Genomic DNA, 19,927 nt, shown 5'->3' on the forward strand with positions numbered 1-19,927 from the left:
CCACTTATTTTGTATTACAATAAGCCCTCCAAGAATTCAAAGCTAGCAAAACTGCTGCTTTACTAGGATGTGGGATTTTTTTTCTGTACATACAGAATCCTTAAATTGAGATTCAGAGGCTTCCCATTGAGATTTTTATTGCCAAACAACTGTTATCCCTACAAATGGAATCTCGTATGATTCCAGCCCTCTTCCACTGTTCAGAAGCAATGGCTCTATTAGCCCAATATTAACCTTTACTGTCAGAGGTATGCAAAAAACAAAGCTGCCAAAGCTTCTTCAAATGTTATTTCCTTCTTCTGAATATATGACAATATCCATGAAGTTATAATAGTCCAATTTAAATACCTCTGTAGCTGCTAAGAGATAATTTAAAACTCTACAAGAGCCTCACTTAGTCTTGAACAAGATTAGTAATTGTAATCAGAATAAAATTAAGAATCTCATATTATCTGTAAGGGCCTATTTAGCCAGAGCAGCTCCATCCAGTTAAACAGTGATTTGGTTGTTTATGCAGTAAAACTTCAACTGACCTTGCCGCACCCCCTCCCATCCCGGGAACTTACTTAAAAACAAGTCCGGGAAACCAGTCCCAGGTAACAAAGCCCAAATACAAGGGTGGGTCAGGCCAGGTGGAGGTATCCAATCAGTGGGGGCGCATACTGTCTCCCTGGCTACCAAGGAGTATGGGCCCTGCCCTTTGGACGCCTTTTGGGCGCCAATTCTGACCAAGGTGATAGGCTAGTTCAAATATCTACTACAGGGTAAATTGTAATTCAATTGATTCAATTCGTCAATTATGTGTGACCTAGCATGACTGTGCAGCTTTCTCTGTGTGTTACAATCTCATTGGCCACCTGTGCATGGCCAGGCCCAACCACATGGTCTTTGCCCTTAAAAGCTAGTCTGTAAGGCAGAGAGAGGTCACCTCTTTGCAAGAGATGGCCCCGGCTGGTCGGTTTGATTCTCGATGCTTGGCGAGAAATAAAGCTTTGCTTGACCTTTGCTTTGTATCAGTCTCACTCCTTTGATTACGGACCCAACATCATCCATATAAAATATATAACATATAATCATAGCATTTCAGAACAGGAAATTATCTGTATCTTACATACAACCTAATGAACATCACTTAATTTTAAAGTAACAGGCACTAAAATAAAATTTCCTGGCATTATTGCAAATATAATTCCATTACCTAATGTGAAAATGATGTACTTATTAAAAATGGAGAATAAGGAAAAAGCTAAAATTCAAGTTTCCAGAGGCCAATAAAAAATATGGAATGAAAACCACTGGTGAAAGATTTTCCAGGGGCGCCTGGGTGGCTCAGTGGGTTTAGTCTCTGCTTTCGGCTCAGGTCATGATCTCAGGGTCCTGGGATCAAGCCCTATGTCTGGCTCTCTGCTCAGCAGGAAGCCTGCTTCTCCCTCTCTCTCTCTGCCTACTTGTGATGTGTGTGTGTGTGTGTGTGTGTGTGTATGTGTGAAATAAATAAATAAGACTTCAGAAAATTTTTTTTTCCAATCTTGAGAACTTGAAAAAAATATGTATTTGTTACATTCTAAATGAGAGGTGTTGCTGATACTCAGAACCACACTTATATCTATCAAATAGGGAAAAAAACCGTATCAGAAATAGGAAATGGCTATATGAGGAAAAGTACCAAGGTCAAAATAAATGAGGCAAAAGTAAGGTCTTCACCTCTAATTAAACTATTTAACTGAAGATTTTTTTTAACAAATAAAATTAACTCTAGATTCAAAGTCAAATCCTTTATGTCTGTATGTGTTTTGATGTGTGAGGCAAGTCCAATAATATTATATAACTGTCTCAAACATCACAGTTTTTTCTTCTGGAATTTTATCCCTCTGATCTTTAGCCTCAGCTGGCAAAGCCTTAAGTCTGGTTAAATTACTGCCTACCTAACTCCATACATTACCCCAAGAAGCTTAAATGTGTCTAGAGGAAAATCACACAAGGAAGAGACTGCTCTCAATTTCACATCTGTGACTTCACACTACATTTCCCTTAGTCAATCTACTTTCAACCCTGTGCCTCATCCCTATCTTTTGATATGCCTGGAATCCCTTAGCTCAAAGTTTTCATAATTAAATTCTTTCAAAAAATAAACCTTTAAGTTTCCTGCAGGACAAAGAATAATATTACTTGGCTACATAAACTAGGGCAGAATACCAGCATATCTAACCACTTCTTGTACAGACTTTCAACCAATTTCTTTTTCAGCACTAAACCTCACCTAAGCCTTTAGAGATTCCTAGAGCCTCCACAAGTTTCTCTAAGGTTCTGTAGGGGTGTACACTTACTTCTCATCATGTCTCCCTCCACAGTGTATTGCTTCTTCAGTTCTAAGAGCTTTATTTTACTTTTTCCATTCACTGAAACCTCCCACCCAATGCTGTTTCCTTTTCTGTTGTTTCTTCCTATCATTCAGTGGCGTTTTAGGGAAGAAAGAAAATAAGTGTGTGGGGGGAGAGGGATCAATCTATCCTACTGAGCCACAAGTCTCCATTCTTATCTTTGAGAACACATAATGGAATATAATACTGTATTCTTTCTGAAAAGTAGGCTTAAAAGTTGCCAATGCCCTAGTAAATAAATTGATAAATAGTTTAGAAAAACAATGGGAGAGATAAATAGACAAGTAACAAGTAGTGCCTCCCTCACCTCACCTAAAAACGTGCTTTCCAGATAAGAAACAGTATCTAGGGGCACCTGGATGGCTCGGTGGGTTAACACCTCTGCTTTCAGGTCAGGTCATGATCCCAGGGTCCTAGGATCGAGGGGATCCAGTCCCACATCGGGCTTTCTGCTCAGTGGGGAGCCTGCTTCCCCCTCTCTCTCTCTGCCTGCCTCTCTGCCTACTTGTGATCTCTGTCCGTCAAATAAATAAAAATCTTTTTTTAAAGATTTTATTTATTAATTTGATATATATAGAGAGAGAGATCACAAGTAGGCAGAGAGGCAGACGGAGAGAGAGAGGGAAGCAGAGGCCCCGCTGAGCAGAGAGTCCGACGCAGGGCTCGATCCCAGGACCCTGAGATCACGACCCCAGCCGAAGGCAGAGGCTTAACCCACTGAGCCACCCAGGCGCCCCAATAAATAAAAATCTTAAAAAAGAAAAAACAGTATCTAGTACTTTTTTTTGTCTTTTTTTTTTTTTTTTTAAGAATCTAGTACTTTTTGCCTAGAACAAGCACTTTACGGTAGAGCTTTTTCATCGCCTTTTGGCATTATGGAATTGGTTTTTGGAAGGAACAAAAGAAGTTTAATAACTGGAGAGATATATGACATAAAATACAGTATAAAATGTTTTAAATACAGTTCAAGATACACAGAAAAAAAAATTCAGAGTGCCTTCAAGAGTCTGCTCAATATCACCTCCTAAAGTGAAATGAATAATCACTTAGTTCTCTATGTTCTCAGAATACATTTATAACACATTTCACGTTGCATGGTGATTTCTCCCTTTATGATCGGTTGCACTCCACTACACAATAAACCACTCAAGGCAGGAAACCCTTTATTTATCCTTTCATCCCATGATGCCAACAGTGTTGTCACATAAAGCAAGTATTCAAAATATCCAGGATTATTTAATTAAGTATAGCATTTAACACATCTCCCATGACAAGGATTCCAAATAAATACCTCCTAATTATATCTCCCTCCTTCTATTTCTAAAACTGCCGTATTTTAAGCCCTCATCAGTTCTCACCTTATCCCCCTCCTATCTCACCTACTTAATGGGACATCTCTAGATGTCAGTGATGCGTCTTCATTTGTCACCACAAATACTACCCAGATTGATTGTGCTTTTCTAGCTAATGAATAAATCCCCTTATTCTCTTCACCCAAGAATGAAGTCCAGATTTTTAATATGGCAATAGAGATCCTTTCAGAACTTGGTCTCTGCCTCTTTTTCAACCTATTCTCCCACTACTTCCCTAAACTCCAATCACACAAAAATACCCATATTTCTTGTGAAATCCTTTCTCATGCTTCTCTATCATTGCATGTTCTGTGCCTATATTGAGACACTTTTGCCACCCTTCTTTACCTAGCTAATATGCATTACCCAAGGTTCAACTCAAACTCACTTTCAACACAACCTGGGAAGCCTTCCCTGATTCTCTATAGGCTGTTTTAGAAGAGTCATCCTATACTCATGTCATGCATTCTCTCCAGAAATGGCAGCACTTACCAAATTAATTTACATTGTCGGTATGCCTGTCTACCTCCCCCACTGAACTGTCAGTTAACTGAGAACAAAGACTATGTCTTCATTCTCTGTAACCCAGGGCACAGTAGAGTATTCAACAAATGTTTCGTGAAAAGGTAAATCAAATGAAATTAATGAAGTCCATATTTTTTTAAAGATTTTTATTTATTTATTTGACAGAGAGAGATCACAAGTAGGCAGAGAGGCAGGCAGAGAGAGGAAGGGAAGCAGTCTTCCTGCTGAGCAGAGAGCCCAATGCGGGGCTCGATCCCAGGACCCTGGGATCATGACCTGAGCTGAAAGCAGAGGCTTTACCCCACTGAGCCACCCAGCTGCCCCATGAAGTCCATATTTAAGTAATTAACTTCATGATGAAGATTTCTTCCACTCTGATAAATATCTGTGAATGTGTGTGTTGTAGGAGAAAGACAGTAAGTAAAACATGCAAGAGAAAAACAAAAACTGGGAATTCTCTAGTGGAAGAGGGGGGAAAAAGGGACAAGGATTTATATAACTGATTTTTTTTTTTTTTTAAAGTAGGCTTCACACCCAATATGGGGCCTGAACTCACAGCCCGGAGATCAAGAGTCCTATGCTCTACTGACTGAGCCAATCAGCCGTAATAACTGGGAAATTTTATCATTACTCTATAATTCAGGCACTTTAACATAGTAACTACATTCTAGAGATTTACCTTAAGGAAATAATGGGAAAAATAGAAAAATATGGAATAACTGTTAGATTGATGTTAAAATAGTAAAATATTGGGAAAATCTACATGTCAATTGAAAGGAGCCATTTATAAAATGGTACAAATGGTAAGACTCCATATTTGGGGAAAACTTAAAAGTCTTTTTTTTTTTTTTCAAGATTTTATTTTTAAGTAATCTCCCTACCCAACATAGGGCTCAAACCTACAACCCCAAGGTTAAGAGTTGCATACTCCACGGCCAGGCGGTCCCCAAAACCTAAAAGTCTTAAGAAATATATACCAAAATATAATAAAAAAATCTCTTGGTAGTGTTTGGGTGATTTGCATTTTTTTTCAATCTTTTATAGTCCTAATTTTTCTTGGAATGAATGTCTACTATTTGTTAATAACAGGAAAGAGTATCAAGGATACATGAATTTCAATTAATAAAAACCCAAATTAGGAGTGCCTGGGTGGCTCAGTCAGTTAAGCATCGAAATCTTGGTTTTGGCTTAGGTCATGATTTCAGAGTCCTAACATGGAGGCCCACATCAGCCTCCAGGCTCAGCATGAGATTCTTTCCCCCATCTCTCCCTCCCCCTTTGCTCCTCCCCACTTTGCTCCTCTCCCTGGCTCTCTCTAAAATAAATAAAATCTTAAAAAAAAAAAAAAATCCCAAGCTACTTAAATTTTTACTTTCAAATATGAAAACTAAAAAAGGAAGGAAATAGGAAAGACAAGGATTTTAAAAGATTATCTCTCTGGGATATATAACAGAAGATTAAAATTTTAATTATATATGGGGAAAGAGAAAGAAGAATCATCTAAAATTTAAAAACCAAGTTTGTTTTTTTTAAATAAACCTATAAGGGCAATGACAGGGAATAAAGATGTTTAAAATATAAAATGTAAGCGATTTATAGGAATCTCTGATGTGGACATGTTTATAACAGAAGAGATTTATGAAGGTAATACAGATCTTTTTCAACTTATGATAGAATTATGTCCCAATAAAACAATTGTAAGTTGAAAATCTTAAGTCTAAAACACATTCAATACACCTAACCTACCAAACATCATAGCTTAGCCTAGTTTACCTTAAGCATGCTCAGAACACTTATATTAGCCTAGAGTTGGGCAAAATCATCTAACAGCTTATTTTATAATAAAGTGTTGCATATTGTACTGAAAGTAAAAAACCAGAATTGGTGTTTGGGTATAGAATGGTTTTAAGTGTATCACTCTTTACTCTTGCACTCAATCACATGGCTGCCTGGGAGCCATGGCTCACTGCTGCTGCCCAGAATCACAAGACAGTATCATACCACATATCACTAGCCTGGGAAGAAATCAAAATTCACAATTTGAAGTATGGTTTCTACTGAATGTGTACTGTTTTTACATGATCCTAAAGTCAAAAAAAAAAAAAAAAAATCACAAGTCAAACCATTGTTAACTAGGGAAGACTCTGTAATTTCCACAAGCCTGGCCATGGATAAAAAAGAATACGAAAGGGACATCTGGGTGGCTCAGTTGGTTAAGCCACTGCCTTTGGCTCAGGTCGTGATCCCAGAGTCCTGGGATCAAGTCCCACATCCGGCTCCTTGCTCAGCAGGGAGGCTGCTTCTCTCTCTGCCTCTGCCTTGCCACTCTGCCTGCTTGTGATCTTTCTCTCTCTCTCTCTCTGACAAATAAATAAATAAAATCTTTTAAAAAATACAAAAATATGAAGGATAAACTAGAAAACATTCTCAGTTAAATACTGTTTCCTATCTTGGTTCTGATTAATACTATTTACCATAGATCAAAGTCAATATCTGCTTAGTAACCAAACTTCTTAACATTTTCACCAGTAAGTATGACAGGGAGTTACACTCGATATGTACAAAATTTTATTCAATATTCCAAAGTCATTTCCTTTGTTTCCTATCCTACTCTATACAAGACTCTCAATTTAGGTGTGGCAGATTATATTTGCAAAGACACCTACTACAATATCTCCCATCCCACATGTTCTTCTCAGAGTGGTAAAATCTATGTCCCCTTCCTCTAAACATGGGCAGAACTTCATGACTACCTCAATAAATAGAGCAAAACAGGAAGAATACAACATAACTTTCAAAGCTAGGACATGAAAGGTAACAGTTTTTTCCTGGTCCTTTTGGGATATTCACTCTTGGAATCTAATTATCATGCCAGAGAAACCACAGGGAAAGCCCACATGTAGATGATTTTGCCCATGAACCTTTACATATTTGAATGGGCAAGCTTCAAGACAAGCAAGCCTCAAGCATCACCCAGCCACTTCTGACTACAACTTCATGAAAACCCTAAGTGAGAACCACCAAGCTGAGACTAGCCAATCCTAAGCAAGAGAGATAATAATTAACTTGTTGTTTTGAACCACTGTGTTTGGGTATAATTTATTACACAACAATAGATACATGTAACAGGTTAGTAATTTGATACTTTTTTTTTTTTTTTTTTAAGGGAGGAAGGGGCAGAGGGAGAGGGGGAGAGAGAATTTCAAGCAGAGCCCAAAGCTGGGCTCAATCTCACAACACTAAGATCATGACCTGAGCCAAAATCAGGAGTTGGATACTTAACCAAATAAGCCATGGAGGCACCCCAATTTGATACTCTTCAATCCAATCTTCTATAAATATTCTAAAGGAAAGGGTAAGAACCATAAAAGGTACAGGCAAAAAAGAAGATGGAGTGATAGCAGCCTCTCCTCTACTGAACTATTCAGCTCTGATTTCAAATTTGTCCCACTCAATAAAACACCCTTTGAGCTTCTTAGAGTATAGTTTAGGAACTACCTCATTATTCAAGCAAGAAGCTAGGTGAGGGAGGAGATCTTACCTTCTTCTATGGAAACTTACCAAAGTTTTCCTCTAAACAATATACAATATTCTATTAAGAGTTCTGGTAAATGCATTTTTCATCTCATCAGCTTTCCAGTGCCATTTCAGAACTCCTCATAGATCAGCACCCTGAAACCTACCTAGTTAACCAATTCCTTAATGACTCTATGTGCCATTATCCATTCTACTGACCAACTCAAAGCCTTGAATGCCATTTTAGATACTACCTCTCTTCTTCCTTCCACCTCTACATTCAGTCTAACACCAAGTCTTACCAATATTGCCTTTTAAATCTCTCAAATCCATCCATTTCTCTCCATTTCCACTGCCATATCTCACATCTTCCTGTTGCCCAGATTTCTGTAAGAATCCTAACTATTCATCCTGCCCCTGTTTTGTGTCCAGTTAGCCAAATCTCTATGCAAATGCAAAACACAAAATCTGATTATATTTGCACTTAACACCATTCAGTGGTACCCTATTGCCCTTAGAATAAAGTCCATAAATCTAAAACATAGTTGCATCTGATTTGGTTTCTGCTTACTTCTTTAGTATGACACCTTTTTTCTATTCTCAAATTCTTATTCTATGCACTGGTTATACTAATCAATTGAACTTTTAATCTTGCCCATCTCCATTCCTCAAAACATGTGCTCATACTAATAGATACTACAATATGGATGAACCCTGAAAATATTATGCTAGGGGAGCCTGGATGGCTCAGTCGGGTGGGTATCTGCCTTCAGCTGAGGTCGTGATTCCAGGGTCCTGGGATCAGGCCCTCCACTGGGCTCCCTGCTCAGCTGGGGTGTGTTTCTCCCTCTCCCACTCCCCCTGTATGTGCTTTCTCGCTCCCTCTATCAAATAAATAAAATCTTTAAAAAAAAAGAAAAGAAAAGAAAATATTATGCTAAATGAAAGAAGCCAGTTACAAAAGACCACACACTGAATGGTTCTATTTATATGAAAAGTCCAGAATAGGCAAATCCTTAAAGACAGAAACTAAATAAGTGGCTGCCAGAAAATAGGGATAGGAAAGAATAGGGAATGACCACTAATAGATATAGGGCTTCTTTTCAATGTGGTAAAAATGTTCTGAGAGTGTCTGAGTGGATCAGTTGGTTAAGTATCCAACTCTTGATTTCGGCTCAGGTCATGATCTCAGAATTATGAGATCAAGCCCTGAGTAGGAGTCCACACTAGGCATGGAGCCTGCTTAAGATTCTCTCTTTCCCTCTCCCCCTGCCCCTACCCCTTCCCTCTCTTAAAAAAAAAAAGTTCTGGAATTAGATAGTGGTAATGGTGGCACAACTCTTTGAATATACTGAAAACCACTGAATATATACTTAAAAAGAATGAATTTTGTGGTATGTCAATAATATCTCAATAAAACTGTTATCAAAACAAAACAAAAAAACAGGCCTCCACACATTATTTAGGCTTGGAATACTGTGCCCTTCCACTGTTACTTTACTAATTTTTACTTCTTCGCCTTATCCTAGCCTACATATCACATCTTCTATGAAACCCTTCTGATCTAGGTCTCAAATAGGTGTCCCTTCTTTCTTCTACAGTTTTTGACATCCTTTATCATAGCACTTAACAACTGAATTATGAATTTTTAAAAATATTTTATTTATTTATAAGTAGGCAGAGAGGCAGGCAGAGAGAGAGAGAGAGAGAGAGAGAGAGAAGAAGCAGGCTCCCGGCTGAGCAGAGAGCCCGATGCGGGACTTGATCCCAGGACCCTGAGATCATGACCTGAGCTGAAGGCAGAGGCTTTAACCCACTGAGCCACCCAGGTGCCCCTGAATTATGAATTTTTAAAAACTGTTTCTCTCTCCCTTTTAGGCTATTGAGGTTTTCCAGGATAAGGACTGCTTCTGTCTTATTTATCATTGTATTCATGATACATAACACAGTATTTGGCACAGAGTAAGTCACTAACCACTCGTGATACAAAGTAAAATAACTAAAGGACTAACTTTCAAAACATTTCCACCTAGGAAATTTTACCATACAAAGGATCCCAGAGTTGTGCCTAGACTGCTAAGGCTTATATATACCTACTATTGCAAAGTCTGTTAATGCCAACATAAAATTAGGAATTTGTATACTGAAAAACATTTCAAACTTAAACTGTGTTTTATCAAGGCTTTCTATCCATGATCACAACTCTTCAGACAGCTATTAGTTTAACAACTTACTTTTTAAAAAAAATTCATCCATTTATTTGAGAAAGAGAGCACAAGTGGGGGGCAAAGAGAGAAGCAGACTCCCCACTGAGCAAGGAGCCTTATGTGGGTCTCGATCCCAGGACCCTGAGAAGAAGGCAGACGCCCAACCAACTGAGCCGCCCAGACACCCCACAACTCATCTTTTTTTAAAAAAAGTGTGACTCAAGAGTATCTATGAATATGACAATGGAATATCTAGCAAAACTGGGACTCGATTTTTTTTTCCTTACAAGGAATCTTTTTTTAAACTATTTTTTCAATCGAAATTCAATTAATTAACATATACTGCATTATTAGTTTTAGAGACAGAGTTCAGTGATTCATCAGTCTTAGATAACACCCAATGTTCATTACATCACATGCCCTCCTTAATGTCCATGGGACTGGAATTTTAAATCAACCATTACCAATACATAATAGACTTGCTTCTCTGATGCTTAATACAAATGAAACTTTTTTATGAGGGAATTTGGTGGAAGAGCAATGGTACAGGACTCTGGCAAATCCAGGTTTGAATTCAAGCTCTAGCACTTAACAACTGGGGCTGGAGTGCCTGGGTGGCTCAGTCAGTTAAGCATCTGCCTTCGGCTCAGGTCATGATCCCAGGGTCCTGGGACTGAGCCAAACATCAGGCTCCCCACTTGTCAGGAAGCCTGCTTCTCTCTCTCCCACTCCCACTCCCCCTGCTTATTATCTCCTTTCTCGCTGTCTCTGTCAAATAAATAAATAAAATATTACAAAACAAAACAAAAAACCATCTGGGGTTGCTTTAAGCAAGTTACTTAACCTATCCAAGTCTCAGTGTCTTTATATGAAAACTGTGCTTTGCAGGATAGTTTTAGTGATGAAAAACAATGAATTTACATAAAGTGTCTCTTTATCTGATCTGACATCTCATACATACGTGCTCAATAAATGGTAGCTATGATTATTCATATCAAAAAGCTATCTGTGTGGGGCACGCGGGTGGCTCAGTGGGGTAAGCCTCTGCCTTGGGCTCAGGTCATGAGCTCAAGGTCCTGGGATCGAGCTCCGCACCAGACTCTCTGCTAAGCAGGGAGCCTGCTTCCCCCCACCCTGCCTGCCTCTCTGCCTGCCTGTGATCTCTGTCTGTCAAATAAATAAATAAAATCTTAAAAAAAAAAAAAGCTATCTGTGTGCAAGAATTACAAGAGAAAGAAAGACTATGATTTTAACCATAATACTAGCCAGTGTTTGTTTATACAATTAATAATCCATCAGGGCCATTGATCTTAAGTGATTAACTCAAGTCTGAACAATGAAAAGAAATACATGAACAAAAAAGTAACCAGACAGTTAAACTTTCTGAGAAGGCTAAATATATTTGATCCTTAAAAAAACCCTTTGAATATCAACATTTTCACTCTCAGTGGCAGAAAAAAGAAATTCGATAACCTTTGAGAAGAGCTTTATTCCTGCACATCAAAGTACATTAAGTGAGCAGGATCTGGGAGCTGTCATTGTTGCTACCACACATTCACACAAGGTTTCAATTTCCAGGATATCAATCTGGCATCTTTCACAAACACTGAATTCTCAGTCAAGAGCTATTAGAATCAGGTGGCCGTTTTCATATAGTACACACTAAACAAAAAGTACAGTTTAACAAATATTTGGGAATGTGATGATAACACATGTAAATATATATGTATCTCCACTGAAACTCTAAAAAATCTATTTGAGATTAGCACTAAAACAAGGAACATGTACAATTCTCATCTCTGCAGTAACAAGACTCAAAACCATATAGATGAATTTGTATATATATGATAAATGGCCAGAAACAATTCAGATATACAACATCCCTAAAGTAGCACAGAGATTTTTGTTCCATGACTGGAATCATTATATTAATTCTATATTAGCCCAAGTCCATACATTGAATTTTCAGATAATATATATCTTTTAGTTTATATTTGCCAACAGAATCCTAGCATTGCCCACCTCTCACCTCCTGCACACATGTAAGTTTTATAGCAAGATTAAATGCCATGTTCCAGGAAAACTGATCAACCTAGCCAGTTTATTAACCAGGTGTGCACTCCTGATCTAAACTGAGTGAATTACAGACCCTTCTACACTGTTCCAGAGACATACAGCTCCAACACCTACCTCTGGGTTCTGTGAAATATCTTTGTATCTTTAAACTCTTTTTCTCTTAAGCAAGTTTTAACTTGCAACAAGATTCTTAACAGATATATCCCAATAGTTTGATATAAAATGAGACAAACAATGTTAAAATCACAGGAGGGTTTTTTTTGTGTGTTTTTTTTTTTTTTAGGATTTTATTTATTTCTCAGAGACAGGGAGCAAGTGAGCACAAGTAGGGAGAATGGCAGGCAGAAGGAGAGGCGGGCTTCCCACTGAGCAAGGAGCCCAATGCGGGACTCAATCCTGGAACCCTGGGATCATGACCTCAATCGAAGGCAGACGCTTAACCAACTGAGCCACCATGCATCCCAAAAATCAGTTTCAACCTTAATAGCATACCAAAGATTACAAAGTCAGACAGTAACTCATATTCCATAATCTACAAGTAGATAATAAACAAAAGACAAATTTATTAGGAGGATGTTGGGGGCACCTCCCACTTCTCCTGCTCTCTTGTCTCTTTCTGTCAAACAAATAAAATCTTAAAAAAAAAAAAAAAAAGGAGGCGGGCATTACCTTTTCTTTTTTTTTTTTTTAAAGATTTATTTATTTATTTATTTCACAGAGAGAAATCACAAGAGAGGCAGGCAGAGAGAGAGGAAGGGAAGCAGGCTCTCTGCTGAGCAGAGAGCCCGATGTGGGACTCGATCCCAGGACCCTGAGATCATGACCTGAGCCGAAGGCAGCGGCTTAACCCACTGAGCCACCCAGGCGCCCCGGGCGTTACCTTTTCAATCATTCTAGGCAGTAAACAGAATGATACAATTTGTATATCACAACTTGCATGCACCAACAGTAATAATAAGAGTATATATAAAACTGGATTGTAACTCACTACTAATCCAGTAACTACAAAAAGCCAAGCTTGGAACAACTAAGCTGGATGAAATAAGTCCATGCTAAAATTATTTATGCAAATTATGAATACCATGATATTATTTAATGACAATCTAAAGAAAATTTCTAACTGTAGGTCTTTCCAAGTTCTATCTTTGGCTCCCTTTTCTTCTAAAAGTTTTCATCCACCAGCTCCGTATGAATGACTCTCAGATTTCTCTAACCTCCCCTCTCATTCAAATTCCAGAGCCACAGATTCACCTGATATACCATACTTCTCCACTGGATATTCCACTACACCTCAACTTTCAAATAGTGAACCCTTCACATTCAAAAGAAATGCAATCTCAAACGAGTTAATGTACTCACATTGTCTCCTCTTCACCTCCTACTCTTGCCCCCCACACTTTTATGGCTCTTTCCCCATCTTAGCAACATTCAATTACAGTGAATCACATTTTCATCCTTTATAAAAGCTTTCCTCTATGACTTACCTGTCACTAAAAATTCTGGTTTTCTCCTACTTCATTGACTCCTTCCTTTCACCTTCCTTCCTGACTCTTCTCCTACACAATCTTAAATATTGAAATTTCTGCACTCAGTCCTCCTTTTTTCTTTTTTTAAATTTTATTTATTTGACATAGAGAGACACAGCAAGAGAGGGAACATAAGCAAGAGGAGTGAGAGAGGGAGAAGCAGGCTTCCCACTGAGCAGGGAGCCCGATCCGGGGCTCATTCCCAGGACCCCAAGATCATGACCTGAGCAGAAGGCAGATGTAACGACTGAGCCACCCAAGCACCCTTGTCCTTTTTTTTGCCACCATGAGAAAACATTTAGGAAAATCTCAATCACTACAAAGCTCAGAAGCTCCACTTAGGTGCAACAAACGTAGCTATGATGTTAAGCAATTCTAGTCTTTTCATAAAGTAAGATGTACCTCTGACAAGGGTATTGATCCTTGAAGCAGCAATCCTCAGATTTCAGTATGACCCTGTATATTTTTAAATAAGGCTAGAATGAGCTATCAAGTTTTGAAGAATATATAGGGTGATAGATGGCAAATACACCAAGTGATCTGAAAATGTGCATAGGTAACAAAACACTTTAACTTAGAAAATTTATGCCATTACCAACACATATGGCTCCGTTTCATTAAGAACACTCGATTTTCTAGAGGAGGAAGAGGTGGCTTTCTCAGCTTGTTGAGTCCAAGTCTCAGATTGTTTGTTGGTCCAAGTTCCATTAAAGCTTGTGATAGAATTACCTACCATCAGGTAAATGTTTCTGTCTAGAAGAGGATTCCAGTTCTGTCAGCAGAGGGAACCTGACATTAAAAATCTAGGTCAAGGAGCTATAGGATGAGTCTCATTAGAAAACTGAACAGGACAGAGACTTAGGTAAAAAAGCAATTTCAGGGGCGCCTGGGTGGCTCAGTGGATTAAGCCGCTGCCTTCGGCTCAGGTCATGATCTCAGGGTCCTGGGATCGAGCCCCACATCGGGCTCTCTGCTCCATAGGGAGCCTGTTTCCTCCTCTCTCTCTGCCTGCCTCTCTGCCTACTTGTGATCTCTCTCTCTGTCAAATAAATAAATAAATAAAATCTTTTTTTAAAAAAAAAAAGCAATTTCAAAGAATTTGAGAGCTTTAAGGTTAATAACATCTTTTCAGAGATGTAGCATGTGAAGAACCCACAAACACTACATAGTGAAGAAAGAGCAGAAAAATGTCTTGTCTAAAGTGGGGAAGACAGTATTAAAATATTTACACTAAAGAAAGGGTTCAGAATAAAGTAATATTTACAGGATGTTAAAAAATCAATCTTCAGCCATGAGGCCTCTTTGAGCTACCAAAACCTTTGCTTTCTTCTTTCATTTTCACTCATGTTGCTTCCACTGTTTCTCCCTTTGTGTGGCTCATAGTTGAGAGGACCAGACAGACTTGCTTTGAGAACAAACACTGGTTTCCTATTGGAGACTGGAGTCTGTACTGCCTCAGTTGCCAACCTGAATGGGGTAACAACAGATGCAGAATTCCCATTTGTGGTCTTTCACTTGTATGTCCCAAGCACAGCCTGGCCTTTTGGGGTACTCCCAGATATGGTCACATGTGGAGACTTTCTGGCTGGAGTCTTGGTCAGTGAATGGTTATGCTCATTATCTTTGGCAGCAGCTGAAAACCTGATGCTTGGCGGACCCCTTCCCACACAAGGTGCTCTGGCCTGTAGCACCCAGGGGCCAACTGTGCAAGAGGCACTGACTGGTGGGAGTACAAGCCACAGGGAGCCTTCCCTAGAGAGGAACTGGAGGCACCACTGCTCTCTTGGTGACCAGCTGCTTCTTCAGTTCATTAAATGAACTGTGTTCTGAAAAATGTTTCTTTTTTTTCTCAATATATTGATCAATGGACTCCATCTCCTTAAAAGAAGCCTCATAAAGTTTCTTAAAGTTTGGAGTAGTGCTTACAGTTCTTTTACTTCTTCCAGGTTTAAAAAGCCCATCTGTGTAGAGAGGCTTCTTTCTTTCTGAAAGTACCTATGAATCTTCATTACCATTTATTCTTTTTCCTGAGAAAACCACATTCTCCTCTCCTTGGCTCTCATCTGGTGCTGAAGGAATTTCTGCATCAGTTCTGAGATCCTGGTTTTCCTGCTTCTCTTGATTCTTGAATTCAGTGTGATCACTTATTTTTATCTCTGAATGATCCTGCTAGAAGTCAGGGTTCTGTGGAGTCTCCTGCACCTTCTCCTTGTTTTGGTGACATGGACAACCGGTTCCCTCTCAGCTTGATCCTGGCTGCTGATCTGCATCTCAGGCTCATCAAAAGACGATGCAGAAGTTTGACTTCCATCCTGACACCCATTTTCTTTTTTTGCTTCATCTTTAAAGTATGCTTTCAAGGCTTTTGACAACGCCTTCAGGTTAGCCCAGAGACCCAGACTCTTGGTCAAGTTCGGAGTCCAGCTCCTCAAGGGAGGGTACGGCCATGGTGGGCTGCATCCAGGTAACTACACAGAGGACATATACTTTACCCTCAGCAGCGCAGTTCAAAACTCTGACACCTGATTTATATTCTTTTTTAAGGGAATTCTATCTACTACCATTGTCTTAACACCATCTGTTAACAAGTTCCAATTTCCTTTTATCTACTTCAGACCTCTTCTCTGGGTTCTAAGCCTTTCTATACAAGTGCCTATTCATGTCTCTGTATCTCACAGACATCTCAAACTCAGTAAAGTGTATCTACTCTGACACTAATTAATGCTGTTTCTTCTCATTCCCTATATAATCATCTACCCAGTCATTCTGTATCTCTCTCTCTCTCTCAGTGATGCTCAGATCAACATTCAGCCATCTCCTAAAATTGATGAAAATCCATTTACTCTGTCTACAATCACTACCTTGGTCCAAGCCCCTATTAACCTATATCTGGATTACTATAATAATTTTTTCAGTGATCTTCTTACACCTATTTTTTTTCTTTTTATTTTCCCCTCCCTCCCTCTCTCATACCTATTTTTTTTTAAGATTTTATTCATTTATTTGAAAGACAGAAATTACAAGTAGGCAGAGAGAGAGAGGAGGAAGCAGGCTCCCTGCTGAGCAGAGAGCCCGATGCGGGGCTCGATCCCAGGACTCTGGGATCATGACCTGAGCCAAAGGCAGAGGCTTTAACCCACTGAGCCACCCAGGCGCCCCCTCATACCTATTTTTGCTCCCTCCTCCCCAGATCCATTCTCCATTCAGCAATAAAGTAATCTTTCAAAAGAACTAAACAAGGGTCAAAAAAGAAATGAAAAGAGAACATTTTAAAAACCTTAAGATGAGTGAAACACAATATAGTTTATGGGAGACAGAAAAAGCAGTTGTAAAAGGGAAGTTCATAGTGATACAGGCCTATCTCAAGAAACAAGCAAAATGTCAGTTAAACAATCTAGCTTTATACCTCAAGGAAGGAGAAAAAGAAGAAAAGTGAGGCCCAAAGTTTGCAGAATGAATGAAATAACAAAAATCAGAACAGAAATAAATGGAGACTAAAAAAATAAATTAAAAAGATCAATGAAATTAAAGCTGGTCCTTTGAATAAACAAAATTAACAAACCTTCAGCCAGAGTAACCAAGAAAAAAAGAGAGAGAGCTCAAATAAATAAAATCAAATATGAAAGAGAAGACATTACAAATGATACCACAAAATACAAATAATCATAAGAGACCACCAACAAATTGGACAACCTAGAAAAAAAATGGGTTAAGATTCTCTAAACACACATCATTCTAAGACTGAATCATGAAGAAATAAAATAGACTAATTACTAGTAAGGAGACTGAATCACCAGTCAAAAAATTCCCAACAAATTTACAACCAAGAATACTCTACTCAGCAAGATTATCATTCAGAAGTGAAGGAGAGATAGAGTTCCCCAGATAGGCAAAAACTGAAGGATATCACCACCACTAAATTAGCATACAAAAAATGTAAAATGGGGGCACCTGTCAGTTGGTTTGGCATCTAACCCTTGTTTTCAGCTAGGGTTGTGATCTCAGGGTTGTGGGATTGGCCTCTGAGGGTTCTCCCTCCCCATCAAACCCTCCTACCACTCTCTCTCCCAAATAAATTAATAAAATTTCTTTTTTTTTTTAAGATCTTATTTAAGGGCACCTGGGTGGCTCAGTTGGTGGGGCATCTGCCTTCCACTCAGGTCATGATCCTGGGGTCCTGGGATCAAGCCCCTCATCGGGGTCTCTGCTCAGCAGAGAACCTACTTCTCCCTCTCCCTCTGTTGTTCTCCCTCCCCCTGCTTGTCCTCTTTCACTCTCGATCTGTCTCAAATAAGTAAATGGATAAAACCTTAAATAAAAAAGATTTTTATTTATTTGAGACAGAGTGAGAGAGTGGGCGAGCACAAGTGGGGAGGAAGAGGCAGAGGGAGAGGGAGAAGCAGACTCCCTGCTAAGCAGGGAGCCTGATGCAGGGCTCGATCCAGGACCCCAAGATCATGATCCAAGCTGAAGGGAGACACTTAACCAACTGAGCCACCCAGGCGCCCAATAAATAAAATCTTTTAAAAAAAAAGAAAGAAAAGAACAAGAAATGTGAAGTGATCTTATATCAGCAAAAAAGAAAAGGCCATAACTAGAAATAAGCAAATTTATGAAAGAAATCTCACTGGTAAAAGCAAATAAAAGATAAAGGCAATGGGTCAGCCACTTTAAAAACTAGTATGGGGGTCGCCTGGGTGGCTCAGTGGGTTAAAGCCTCTGCCTTCAGCTCAGGTCATGATCCCAGGGTCCTGGGATGGAGCCCCACATTGGGCTCTCTGCTCAGCAGGGAGCCTGCTTCCCTTCCTCTCTCTCTCTCTGCCTGCCTCTCTGCCTACTTGTGATCTCTGTCTGTCAAATAAATTAAAAAAAAAACTTTAAAAAAATAAAAAATAAAAAGCTAACTTGAAGATTAAAAGCCAAAAAACAGTAAAATCAATTATAACTACAATAAGTAGTTAAGGGATATGCAAAATAAAAAGATGTAAATATGACAACAAAATCACAAAATGAGAGGAGTAAACAATGAGAGGAGTAAAAAAAAAATGCATTCAAACTTTAGCAACTATCAGCTTAAAATAGACTGCTATATATTTATGTAGATATATGTGAATTTTATGGTAACCACAAAATAAAAACCTGCAAGAGATACAAAAAAAAAAGAAAAAGAAAGAAAAGAAAAAAAAAAAACAACAACAACAGAAAGGAACACTAACAGAACACTAAAGAAAACCATCAAACTACAGGGGAAGGGACCTAGAGAATAAGAAAGGAACATAGAAGTACTACAAAAACAACCAGAAAACAATAAACAAAATGGCAATAAGCACATACCTATCAATAATTACTATAAATGTAAATGGACTAAATTCTCCAGTCAAAAGACATAGGGTGGGGTGACCTGTCTGGTTCATTTGTCAGGTATGCATCTAACTCTTGATTTTGGCTCAGGTCACAATCTCAGGATTGTGAGATCAAGCCTCCTGGTCCCTCCTCAGCAGGCAGTCTGCTAGGGACCCTCTGTTTCTCTTTCTATATATATTTCCCTCTGCCCCTCCCCCCACTCTTTAAAAATAAAATAAATCTTTTTCTAAAAAAAGGCACAGGGTGGGGCGCCTCAGTGGCTTAGGAGGTTAAAGTCTCTGTCTTTGGCTCAGGTCATGATCCCAGGGTCCTGGGATCAGACCCTGCATCCGGCTCTCTGCTCGGCGGGGAGCCTGCTTCCCCCTCTCTCTCTCTGCCTGCCTCTCCGCCTACTTGTGATCTCTGTCAAACAAATAAATAAAATCTTAAAAAAAAAAAAAAAAGCACAGGGTGACCGAGTAGATTAAAAAAGAAGTTCCATCTATATGCTGCCTAGAAGAAACTCACTTCAGATATAAAGACACACACAGTGAGGGGCGCCTGGGTGGCCCAGTCAGTTAAGCAGCTGTCTTCAGCTCAGGTCATGATCTCAGGGACCTGAGATGGAGCCCCATTTCAAGCTCCCTGCTCATGGGAAGTCTTTTTCTCTCTCCCTCTGCTGCTCCCCCTACTTGTGCTCTCTTGCTCACACTCCTTCAAATTTAAAAAAAAAAAAAAAAAAAAAAGATACACACAGTGAAAGTAAAGGGATGGATAAAGATATGCCATGCAAATGGAAAAGAAAAGAGACTGTAGTAGCAATACTTATATTAGACAAAATATGTAATATACCACATGAACAACATTCATTTATGACAAAAACTCTCAACACAGTGGGTATAGAAGGAACACACCTTAACATAACAAAGGTCATATACAGAAAAACCCACAGTTAACATGTTCAACAACAAAGCTAAAAGTTTTTAGTTTTTCCTCTAAGA

At 39.0% G+C, this 19,927-nt stretch overlaps 1 protein-coding gene and 1 pseudogene across 3 annotated transcripts in view; both read right to left on the bottom strand.

The window, feature by feature from the left end:
• Positions 1-19,927, bottom strand: part of ZFYVE9 (zinc finger FYVE-type containing 9) — a 204,249-nt gene that overhangs the window by 145,935 nt on the left and 38,387 nt on the right. The gene's annotated exons all lie outside the window — the stretch shown is intronic.
• On the bottom strand, positions 14,862-16,031 carry LOC123937345 (annotated as a pseudogene).

This window comes from Meles meles, chromosome 1 (assembly GCF_922984935.1).
Source record: "Meles meles chromosome 1, mMelMel3.1 paternal haplotype, whole genome shotgun sequence".
In the NCBI taxonomy this organism is placed as follows: domain Eukaryota; kingdom Metazoa; phylum Chordata; class Mammalia; order Carnivora; family Mustelidae; genus Meles; species Meles meles.